Source organism: Eupeodes corollae, chromosome 1 (assembly GCF_945859685.1).
Source record: "Eupeodes corollae chromosome 1, idEupCoro1.1, whole genome shotgun sequence".
Classification (NCBI taxonomy): domain Eukaryota; kingdom Metazoa; phylum Arthropoda; class Insecta; order Diptera; family Syrphidae; genus Eupeodes; species Eupeodes corollae.
In genome coordinates this window covers 13,966,935-13,975,321 of record NC_079147.1, presented here as the reverse complement: position 1 = coordinate 13,975,321, position 8,387 = coordinate 13,966,935, and the positions used below count along the sequence as shown (strand labels likewise).

The window sequence follows — 8,387 nt, the reverse complement described above, 5'->3', positions numbered from 1 at the left end:
TTTTTTAAAATTTAACGAAAAATTGTATTTTTTACCTAGATGCAGAGTTCACACTTTTTCCTAAAAATCCTTATAGTCGATATTTAAAATGTAATTGCTGGGTATCGAAATATGTCACACCTACAGAATACTGAATTCCCAGAAATGTGAACTCATAGTGTGAGAACAAGAACAATAATTTTTTGAGACTAATTTTATTTGTGAAATGTCCAACTTTAGTGCATTTCTCTTACTCAAACCTTTATAAAAAAAATGTCGAGTCACACATCTCATATCAACTTCTACTTCTACCCGTACCTCCTCACATTAACCAGCCAAACCAAACTTATTTCAAGTTAAAACATATATACAAAGGGTCAAAGGAAACTTTGAGCCCATTTCAGCACTCCAAAGAAAATGTAATACCATAGATTAACCATTGTAAATATACAAATCTACGGTAGTATTTACGGAACGTAGGGATTTGTATCTTTATAATGTTTTATCTTCTATGACTGAGTGATCTCGTCTGATTACACGATTCGTTTTTTGGTTTTTTCATCTTTTGGCAAGCACGAACGTTCATGATTACATGGTACGTAAATGTGTATTTATTATTTAAATTGTAAAAAAGAATAAAAAACAAAGTGTGTAGAATTTCGCTAAAATTTCGTTCAGATTTAAAAAACATTTGTTTTTTGCAGTCTTTGCTTTGTTATTGTGTGCAAGCGTAAATTCCTGGCAGCAATCGCTAATTATTTATTAATACTGGTATTTACTTTATATTTCAATTAAGTTATAATAATATTAACAGTAATAATAACAATAAAATTAACATTAGTAATAATAATATTTGTGTAGGTACAGTGTTGTTAAAAATAAGGTAAGCCAAAACCAATGTACTTGATAGTCATTTTAATTTTTATTAAAATACTCATATCTTAAATGTTCTAAGAATAACTATAGATTTTATCTTTTATGTTAGCTTGACCAAGTTTTTACATTTTTAAAGTATACTCCATCGCCATCTTTTTATATCCAGTTTTAATCCTACTAATGTGATGAGCTATTTTTTTTTTAAATAAATGTTGATTTAAGTTTTCCTTTCTCCTATTTTTTTCTTTTGTTCGAGTGAACACGTGGTATAAGTCGGCAATATATTATAGAATAAATAAATACCATATTCATTGATTTTAACTAACCCAATTACTACTATGGCAATAAACAGTTTATTAATTTTCGTGGCGGTTGTTTACAAATTGAACGAAGCGTCTGATAAACATAACGGAGTAGAAATGAGAAACATCATGTTTATTAAAATCAATTAATCGTTTATTGCGTTTATAAACCCGTTTATATAAATAAACAACTTGTTTATTAATTTAAATAAACCATTAATCAGCTATCAAATTCCTAGCTAAAAAATATGAACATTTAATTGAAATTTGGTAGTATAAACGGAGCTTAATACTTTCAATGTAAGAAGCTTTTTTGCCGAACTGAACGAATAAGTGAAGTGTCGCCGAATTTCAACGAGCAACAATGAATAGAATGCAAATCATTTAGCAAAAGAAGCCGAGACGAAAAAGTAGTTTAAAGTGAACATTAAGAAAAGTGGGGGCGACTTTCCATCACCGCAGCACGAATTTCCTTCTGATTTTTTTTTTACAGTTAGGTAGGGGTCTCAATAGAACATGTTTTAAATATTAGGGCGAGGAAACAACTATAAGTCATAAAAAAAAATATTTTCTTTTTCGGACTTAACCCTACTTTTTTTGTATTGCATTTTTTGAGCCTAAAACAAGTTTTTTTTAATTGATAGCACGGCGTACTAATAGCTAGGTATGTAAGGGGGGGCATGCTGCCCCCCTGCAACCCCCCTGCTTGGGGTCACTATAGGATTTGGGGTGGGTGCGAGTTTGGGTATATGCAAAGTACTTTTCCATTTGAGCATTAAAATAAAAGAAATTACCAAGAAAAAAAAAAAAAAGTATGGCAACACTGAACAAAAAACAGGGAAGAAATGTCAAAATCAACCATTTTTGAGTGTTTTGTATGGAAAAAAGTGAACTTTAAAAATTAATTAAAAATAGAAATAAATGTTTCCTCGCTCTAAAATTGCTATAGTTATTATTTATTTGCACATATCTATCGAATAAAAAAAACCGCGAGTCGAAATTCGTGCTGCGGTAATGGAAAGTTGAGCCGAAAAGTGAAGTGAACATATTAAAAAAGTATTTGTGCATCAGCTAACAATTAGATTAGTTAATAAGGTGAGTTATTTCTTAGCTATTATTATTAGATATTATTATTAGTCATATTATTAGTTATTATTTTTATAATTGCGAATCTCCTTAATGCAACGCGCAACACCAACAAAATGGTTTCGCCATCTGTTGATTGCATACCGCCACGAGCAACTCTTCGGCGGCGCGGCGGCGCGTGTCAGTAAACTACACACATTTTTTTTTTAATTCTCATCCCATTTCTTGAATATTTTTTTATCTTAGTGCCACAGTAATTTATCTATTTACATCCATAAAATTTCACACGTTTGTACGTTCGCGACGTTTTTTTCGTCTAAATCTAATTGACAGTTTTCTTACAAAAAATACAAACTTAAACAAAAATTAAAATAAGTTGGTAAACAAATTTTTTTTGACGAAAACAACTTTTCAATAGTTCGAGATATTGACTTAAAACAACTTAAACCTTGAAAAAATATTGTTTTCAACATGCTTTAAAATTTTGATAAAAATCGAATTGACAGTTTTTTTTACAAAAAAAAATAAAAACCTAAACAAACATTAACATAAGTTGGTAAAACTTTTTTTTCGACGTTAATATCTTTTTAAAAATTACAGATATTGACTTAAACAACTCCTATCTTTTAAAAAATATTTATGTTTAAAATATGATAATTTAGCGGGAGAAGCGTAAGATCGATGCTGGAAAGCTTGTACAAATCGAAGGTTATTGGATGTAAGAAACTCAAGCTCTACTACCGAATTTTTTTTGAAATGGCCGCAATACAAATGCCTAATTGGCTATCGTATGGTAAGTAAGATATTTGTTGCATGCCATATGCTTATAATAAAACTGTGACTTCATTAACTAGATTGACATGGATTTTTATTTTTTGCACCAAAACGCTGGTCCAGTTCTTGAAAATTGCGAACAAATACAGCCTCAAATTTTGGACTTCCTTTTAAATGACAACAATGTAAAGGAAAAAACCATATTGGAAGTGTTGGAAAAATAGTCAAATGAAGCATTAATAAGCACAATAGCTAATAGTGAGTAATATATTTCGTTTTTATAATTTTAATATTTTAGATTTGGGTCTTCTCATGTTAACACAGTGCAAACAATTTGTTCATATTTGTAAAATATTTTATAACAACCAAGGGCGGATCAAGACTTTTCATCGGGGGGTTTTTGACAGCAAACCACTTTTTGGTGAATGTCGTTAAATTACTAACAAATCTTTAGATAAAATCTTTACTTATACAACTTAACTGTATAAGCTTTATGGCTCATATGACCCCTTCCCCCTGGATTGTCCATTGGTCAAAAGTTGATGAATTTGTGCTGTGTTTTTGGAATAGGGCTATATCCGAATCATATTATGTTCTCGGTCCAATCTTTAGTCAAAAGTAGTACTTTTAGCAACAAAGTGTAAGGAAGTAAAATACAAATATTGTTTTCATATATGTACAAAAAATAAATAATTTAAAATTAATTGAAGGGAATTCCTACGAAAAAGCAATGAAATTATCTCCCAGGGGGGGTCATGACCCCTACGACCACCCACCCCTGGATCCGCCAATAATAACAACGGTATAAAAGTAAATTGTTATCTGAGCATGATATAAAATAAATAAATTATATTACATACCGGATACAGTATTAATGTACATACGTAGTTTAATTTGTATTGAATTATTGATATAACAATACCTACTGCTTTTTTGAGAGCAATAGATATTTGTTAAATTTGTTTACCTTTTTAATTTTCATTACCCAATCGCTTGTTTCTCATTTCTGGGTTTTATCGAAACACAATATTTCAAAAAATTTATGTCAAGACTTATATTGCTTAACAGCTATTAACAACTATTCGCAAAACAATTTTGTTAAATTATAATAAACAAACTCATTTTTTTATTAATCGATGATATGAAAAATGTTTTAAATAAAATTGTTTATATTTCTCAGATTGTCAAGATTGAGCTTTACTCTGGGCCCTAAATGGGTATTTTGTGCCTTTCCAAAAAGTTGTGAGGAAATACAAAGAGGAGAAAAAAACGTTTACGATTTACCATCAAGGACGCCCAGAATTCGTTTGTTTTGTTCAGTGCAACGATCCAAGCAATCAAATATCACATGGAATCATCAATTGAGACACAATATTTTAAAAATAAAATGAACGCAAGGACTCATTTATGATAAATAAACATAACTACAAAAAATAAAAATTGTAAAATTAAATTAACTAGATCCTTTTTATTAGTTCGGAATTCTTTATTTTCAGATTTTTATAATTTTCAGCATAGACTTCGATAGTGAGATCCAGGATGAAGTCACTCATTGGCGCTGTAAACAGGTTTGTAACTGGAAGTTGGAAACTTTTTTTTAAACAATGTTAATATGAATGTTTTCTTTTATACGTTTTAGATCAATCTTATGCTGGACTTACACGACTGAAAAAGTGTCATCATTTTTGCCATAACTTTACTATGTTTTGTCAAAAAACACGCTTTTGACGATATATGGTAAAAGTATGGCAAAAGTAATAAGCTTTTGCAGCCATGTAAATCCTCCCGAAAAAAGGGATTTATTTTAATAATCCTGTTTTTGAATGTAACAAATTGGTTTAATAAACGCAATTAACAAATTTATTGAAATCAATAAATTTTGTTTATTGTGGTTATAAACTTATTTGTTAATATTATACACAGGTTTAATAAATAAATTGTAAATATTAATGAACGCGTTTATTAAAATCAAAAAACTTTGTTCATTAAGGCAATGAGCGAGTTTATTAATATAACAAACGAAAATAATGAACGGTTGTTTATATTTATAAACGCATTTATTAAAATTAATAAACTGTGTTCATTAAGGCTATAAACGGGTTTATTAATACTATAAACGGAAATAATAAACGGTTGTTTATTTTTATTAATGGATTTATCAAAATCAATAAACTCAGTTTATTGTGGTTATAAACGAAAATTTTAAATTGTTTGTAAAATTTTCAGCCGGAAATGGAGAATAATAAACGATAATTCACTGACACAATTAATATGTTTATTGGACAAATTCCATCACTATATTCATTGTCTCAACGAACTTTTTAATTATATTTACGTACCTTTTTGGTTCAGTGTAGGTGATTCAATAACCTATAAGTCGTAGATCTCTTGGATTGACCAGATATAGTCAGCAGGTAAAAATTGCCTTAACTAAAAGTAGTTTAGATGTTAAGAGATATTTATGAAAACTGTTATAAATATCATTATTTTCAGTTAATTACGTTGAACTTATGTTTTACAAGTCTTGTAAAAAGTCATTTTACTTGAAAGACAAAAAATAAATAAATATTGTGCTTATCCCATCATTTCTTCTGAGTCCTAGCCACCTGCAAGACACAGATGATTCAATTTATCATAAATGAAGTCCATAAATTCATCCATTAGTTTTTCTCAAAATATTTAATTATAAAAAGTCATAAATCCTCATTACCTAAATATAATATAAAGGACATACTCTACACCTCCCCATTAAGGGACTAAAATCAGGACAATAAACTCTACTCGAGTGCAAGTAATTGAATTATCATCGGACACTTGTTCCTGTCTTCCTGTCTGACCGAGCAGGTTTTTCATGTCATTTTCTGATGGTTTGTTTTTTCTTTAAGGCACCGCCCAGAAAGAAAAGCAACCCCGTTAAACATGCGAAGCGTCAAAATCTCATTCAAGTTAGAAAATTAGTTCCGGTAAATATTGCCTATTATTGTGGGGTGCCGAAGTGGCAGCAAATTCAAACGCATGAACGTCGGAACATTCCCTTCACACTTCAAGAGGATGTTTATTTTATATGAAGGCCATGCGTATATTAACTTTTGCTCGGTGCGTATAAAATCCTGATGATGATGACTTGGCGTTGGCGGTAATGTGACAACTGCCTGATGGTCCTATACATGGTCTATGGGTGCTGAAAGAAAACATTCAATGGTTTAGTGAAGATGAATTTTCCAAGTGAACGAGCCACAATTCAATTTGTCAAAAGTCATAAAAATCTATATTGATGTTCTATACGAGCTGGAAGTATATGAGTTTGCAGCAAGGGTTTAAAGTTTATTATTTTGTGCTTATAAGTTGATGGCTGGGGTTTGATTTTTTGTGATACAGGTTTTTTAATTCCCTAGAAAGTACACGTTATACTTATGGGTCACAGTGAAGTCATGGCATTGTTTTAGATTTAATGGTTATTTTTTGTTGCTTAAATGAGGATAATAGGATCTTAAAAGTCCTTTGCAAAATATTAATAGATATGGCTTGTTCCACAAGTTCAAAATTTACGCTGTAAACCTCAAAAGCTATGAAATATCAACAAGGAAACCATAAATCAAACCTCAAGGCTTACAGAGCTATAGGTACATCATATGTGCTGGTTCTCTTTTATAAAGTCGTTAAACTATTTCGAAATAATATGACTTTATTTCTTGCCACCCACATGTGGCCAGGTGAAATAAGAAGAACCATTATTTATGGCAAACGATCGCCAATAATCTACCTTTGCCTATATATGGTGTATCGGACGAACACGACTTAAGTCATGGTGCGCCCTACCACGAAGATGCACGATCAAATACCCATAAATCTGAGGACCGTTGTTATCATCATCATCATGATCGCGCACCATCTATAGAAAAGGTAAGGTATCCTCACTATCCGTATAACAAAAACACGCAACATGTGAGGAAAAGCATACAAAGCACCACCATCGATGATGATGATGATATTGCAATTTTGGTCCACTGACTGCATCGACTTATTCGTATAGGTTTGGGTTTATAGCTAAAGGCGATGACGCGCGCCCAACAAAACTGTGATGCCAGATGAGAAACTTCATAATAAGTCCAACTCGATGGGGCATATGGTTAGGTTATGGTTAATTCTGATCGAACCATTGGATAATTTAGTTGGAGATCTCTGCCTCGGTGGCGGTCGCGGCGGAGTGCGATGCGATGCTATGCGAACGAAAAACCTAATTGGGATAACAAAGACTCAAAGGCACCGCCAATAAAATCGATCCGAATACAGCTCCTGCTCTAGCAAATAACTTTATCGGTGGTGTTGGGGTATTGTTTAGACGTTTTAAAACACCCGCACGTAGAATATTATATAATAATTCAATGTGGGAGGTCAGCCTTAGCTTTAGCTGTAGGTTTGTTTAGGCCCGCAAGTTGGTATACTCAAAGTTATTTGATTGAGATTTGTATCTTTCTAGGTTGAGGTATTGTAATCGTATTTACTGTTATATTATTTGCGGTAACATTGGTAAATAATGTTTTTATGAATTGAATAAATCTTAATGAACGAGTTAGATGATTGCACAAAAGTAAAGTTAACTACAATTAAGGGATCTTCCAATATTTGGTTTCATTTTAAATAGTCCGCTATTTGGGCGGTTTTCAATTTTAAATCTATCTTCTTTTAACAATTGTTAATTAAAGACCTTTAATTATCATTCTCTTGAATGAAACCTTTTTTGAAAAACGTAAAACATATGGTCATTGGTCAATACTGGTGGTCCAAAATGTGCTTCAGGAAATTATGGAGGAAATATTAATAGTTTTACTGATATCCTCGCCTGTTAACAATTACAAATTATTATAATATAATTCTAAACCGGTCCTTTATGCTTTTGAACATCATAAACATATTCTTCAGCTCTCTAACAGCACTTAACAGAAAACCCCACTTACTTTTGAGATAGGTTTTTCATTATTTGACAAGAAATTGAATTTAAAACTTGGGTGAAAAACTCCGATACCTGTTATTTTCAATTATATTGTTTATTGAATGAAATCTCTTTTAAGTGAAAAAATCAATCGAATAGGACAGAAAATGAGTAAACTCATTTCCTTAGTTTTTCACTTCACTTGAGTTGCGAGAGTGATAACCCCGAATCGCTTCAAACCACAGAGCTAAACGTAACTCATGTGGAGCAAGTCAATTCCGTTATAACCAGAGAAAATATTTTGTGGGCCATCAATACTTTTTCTCCATATAAATCCCCAGGCATGGATGGCATATTGCCAGTTATGCTTTAAAAGTTGCATGCTGTGGCAGCTCCATGGCTGGAACAAATTTTCAAAGGATGCCAATTCTTAAACA

The 8,387-nt window shown here is 31.4% G+C and overlaps 1 long non-coding RNA gene across 1 annotated transcript; it reads left to right on the top strand.

Moving 5' to 3' along the window:
• Positions 1-2,186: 2,186 nt before the first annotated feature.
• Positions 2,187-4,409, top strand: LOC129940484 (uncharacterized). The gene is made up of 4 exons (XR_008780688.1): positions 2,187-2,252; positions 2,906-3,036; positions 3,098-3,275; positions 4,198-4,409. It is a non-coding gene; the product is annotated as an uncharacterized LOC129940484 (long non-coding RNA).
• Positions 4,410-8,387: the final 3,978 nt, after the last annotated feature.